At 34.2% G+C, this 4,299-nt stretch overlaps 1 pseudogene across 1 annotated transcript; it reads left to right on the forward strand.

Annotated features, from left to right (window-relative positions):
• Nucleotides 1-1,080: 1,080 nt before the first annotated feature.
• Nucleotides 1,081-3,321, forward strand: LOC145104751 (zinc finger BED domain-containing protein RICESLEEPER 2-like; annotated as a pseudogene). The gene is made up of 2 exons (XR_013707164.1): nucleotides 1,081-1,219; nucleotides 1,700-3,321. The product of XR_013707164.1 is annotated as a zinc finger BED domain-containing protein RICESLEEPER 2-like (transcript).
• Nucleotides 3,322-4,299: the final 978 nt, after the last annotated feature.

Raw genomic sequence — 4,299 nt, forward strand, 5'->3', positions numbered from 1 at the left:
CTTTCAATCATGAAGTATCACCAAGACAATCATCATACAAGAATAACAATGAGCCAATCATCATACAAGAATAACAATGAGCCAAGCTACAATATACACCATAATAATAAAATGGGTTAATGTCAAAGAAATGACCCCTAACTATCCTAATTTTTTACTTTGTCACTAAACTTTAATTTTGCATACTTATTTTTGTTTCAATTTAGTTATTTTTGTAAGGGTGGACGAAGTAAAACACCATAAATTGCGGTTGGGCGGTGGTACCGACGGTATTGCCGAGAACACCACTTTGTGTGGTAGGTGGTACAACAAAAAAAATATATGGTTTGAGAGGTTATCTAAGCCACTCATCCCTTATCTTTTTCTTCTTATCAACTTGTACAAATATAAATACATTAGAATGGATGAAATTCCATAAAGTAAACTATAAATTTGGTCCCTGTGGTTTGCAAAAAAGTGTAGATACAATCCAAAACTATTCCAACTTACACCATTAGTCCAAAATTAGATCTTTTTGTGGATTTGGTCCCTACAAAATCAGAAATGACTTTTATACCCTTTCTATTTGTTTTTTGTCATTTCTTTTATTTAATTTAATACCTTTTTAATTTAAAAATAATAATAAACAATAGAAGTACACTACCCCACCCCCACCCCTACAGTACACTCCCTCTTCTCTTTCCCTCTATTTAGGGGTGTAAGCGAGACAAGCTAAATCGCGAGAAACTCAAGACCGACTCGGAAAATACTCGAAATCTACTCGACTTTAATCGAGCCGAGTTCAAGCTCGAGCTACTTGAGTACCTTATCGAGTCGAGCTTGAGTTGTATAATACACGACTCGTAAAGCTCACGAGCTTAAACGAGTATTTATAAAATTATATTTTTACCCTTTACATATATATATATATATATATATATATATATATATATATATATATAAACATTTTATAATTACCAAGAAAACAATTTAAGGCCTTTTACACTTGTACCCTTTAGGAAGGCGCCAGTTCAATTTTTTTGAGAACCATAAATTCTAATCAGCGCCTCACCATTCGTGAACCTCCACTTTCATCTCCATTTCTCCTTCTCACGGCGCACCTATGACTACCTTCGACCACCTTCCCTTCCGATGCCTACTATAGTTGGTCTACCACTAATAGTACCACCCATCGTCGTCGTGCTCCACCTTGGCTCTGCATCTCCGGCTCAATAATCAGGTAAGCCAAGTCTACTCTTTTTCCTTTTTTGCTTTCTTAGCTTCAATAATCAATAGTTCAATATCGATTTTGTTTCTTTTCTTATTCATATAAATCATTGTTCTATGATAGATTCTTATTTTAGTACCGATTTATTTTTTCAGTACTGATTATATCTCTCTGCAAAAGCGACCTGCTGATTTCGTTTCTTAGCTTCAATAATCAATATTGATGTCGTTTCTTAGCTTCAATAATCATTGTTTTACACTTGCTCTGCATCTTCGTTTCTTTTTTGCTTCTTATCTTCACTCACTTTGACTCAGTGGGAGATATGAAATCAATACTGATTTCCCTTTACTTTCTTATTCAAATGTTGGAATACTTGTTGCATTACAGATTATTGTGTAATGTGTATGAAATCGTTACAGATTATGAAATCAATACTAATTTCCTTTTTCTTTCTTATTAAACTATGGTTGTTTCGTTAATGTTGTTTTATAGATTTGTAGATGGAGTCAAGCACACCTTTTGATGTTTCATTAGCTTTAAACTCGCAACAAGAAGGATTTAACATTATGCAAAAGCATGAAATGCTTGAATGGGAAACCGTCTCACATGTTTCCATTAAAAAGGACTGTGAAAACGTTTGTGAGATGGAAAAGAACAAGCTGAAGAATTTATTAAAGTCTATTCTGAAGATTAGTGTGACCACGGATATGCGGAAATCTACCAATCAGAAGATCGGCTATATGGTTCTTATAGGCCATTTTTTTTATTCTTATTGGCATTTACAAAAACGTGTTCTTAGCTTTATTCACTTGCCTCCTCCTCATCATGGACTTGAGATTGCTGACAATCTTTACAAGTGTTTTAAGGATTGGGGCATCGAGAATAAGGAGTTCACTATTTCCGTTGACAATGCCTCAAATAATGATTCGGTTTTTAGGATCCTAAGTGGAACTTTTTCAAGGGTTAAAAAGTTGCCTTGTATAGGAAAGTTGTTTCATGTACGTTATTGTGCACACATCCTGAATCTTATGGTTCAAGACGGATTTTCTAGAATTAGCTATATTATTGACGATATTTACGAAACTGTCACATTTATCAATCAAAATGAAGGGAGACTTAATTTGTTTTCTGAGATTGTGCAACAGTTGCAATTGCCACATAAAAAACTTATTCTTGAATGCTAGACAAGATGGAATTCAACATATTAGATGTTGTTGGTTGCAATCAAATTTAAAGAGGTGTTTCCAATGTACAAAGAAAGAGAGCCACGCTATCTTTGTTGTCCCAGCAATGATGATTGGTTGAAGGTGGAAAAGGTATGTGAAATCCTATAAGTTTTTTACTCTGCAACTAATATCATCTCTGGGAGTGAGTATCCCACTTCAAACTTTCTTAATGAAGTTTTTTGGGTCAAAGTTTTCTTGGATAAGAAGTTTCAAGATCCTAATAAATATGAGTTCGTTCATGACATGGTTGGGTGCATGAAACAAAAATTTGATAAATATTGGGGAGATTGCAACTTGATGATGTCTATTGGTGTTATTTTAGATCCTAGGTGCAAAATGAGAGTTATTGAGTGTTGTGTTCCTAGGATGTATCCCGAAGATGAAGCTCATAAAAATATAGACAAAGTGAAAAAAGCTTTATATGATTTATATACAGAATATGCAGATGAGTATTACTCTAGTAGTGGTGAAGGAAATGGTGAAAGTGTTGGTTTAAGAGGAAACAATGTGACAATTCAAGCTTCATCTTCTGGGTGGTCTGAGTTCGCTCAATTTATAAGAATAGTTGAAAATATAAAACCAAAAAATCTGATTTAGATAATTATCTTGAAGAGGGTTGTTACATTTGTGAAGAGGATCCAATACCATTTGATGCTTTACAATGGCGGCGGTCTAATTCGTTAAAGTATTGTATATTGTCATGCATGGCTCGAGATATACTTGCAATTCCTATCACCACGGTTTGCATTGGAAGCTACTTTTAGTGCGGGTAATAGAGTTATTGACACATATAGAGCCTCTTTGGCTACCGAAACAGTAGAAGTCTTACTTTGTAGTGGAGATTGGTGTCGAAGCCTCTATGGTTTGAAAAGAAAGAAAAAGGCATGATGTCTTTTTTCTAATTTCAATTACATTTATTGTTCTTATGTTTATATATTTCATAAAGAGAAGCAACAAATGGAGATCAATCTTCCCATTCCATGATAAGTAAGTTTATTTAAAATGTTGAAAACATAATTTTTTTTACTTTTTTTTGCTGTTTTTTGGCATTTTTTGTTGTTTTTTTACTATTTTTGCAGTTGTTTTTTGCTATTTTTTTACTGTTTTTTACTAATTTTGGAGCTATTTTTAGGTTAAATAGTTGTGGTTTGTTCTTATTTCAACAGGTAGAAGAGGCTAAGTTATTTTGGTGCTGAGTTGGTCCATTTTTGATGTCTTAAAAGTTGTTTTGCATTGAAAAATGTTTATTTTTTATATTTTGAAAGTATACAAAAATGACATAGATGCTTGAATGGCTGAAGCTATTTTGTATTGAATAATATTTATTTTTGGTATTTTGAAAGTATATAAAAGTTATGACATATATGGACTATGGTTGATGTTATATTGATATTTGGCGGTTAATTGTGAGTTTTTTGGTAGTTTGGACATTTGTATATGGAATGCTTTAATATTTCTTACTCAATTTACTGATTTAAAATATATATACTAGTCGAGCCGAGTCGATCCGAGCTTGAGATTTTCGAGTATTTCACGAGCCCGAGCTCGAGCTTAAAATCAAGGCTCGAGTCGAGTTCGAGCTGAGCTTCGAGCTAGAATATTTTAGTCGAGTCGAGCTTCGAGCTTTGTAGTACTCGACTCGACTCGGCTCGTTTACACCCCTACGTCTATCATTCTTTTTGGCTCTCTATCTCTCTCTCCCACCCGATTTCACCACCAACACCACACTCCTTCATCTCCACTAGCGCCACCTCAATCATCGTTGGTAATATGTGATAAGAGGGCGTGAGAGACTAATTACATACCCCTAAAGAGAAAGAACGACGGAGATGTTTTTGTATTTTAAGGGGAAGGGGTAGGTAGGGA

The sequence above is a fragment of the Lactuca virosa genome, chromosome 4, assembly GCF_052849685.1.
Source record: "Lactuca virosa cultivar CGN04683 chromosome 4, Lactuca_virosa_CGN04683_v6, whole genome shotgun sequence".
Classification (NCBI taxonomy): domain Eukaryota; kingdom Viridiplantae; phylum Streptophyta; class Magnoliopsida; order Asterales; family Asteraceae; genus Lactuca; species Lactuca virosa.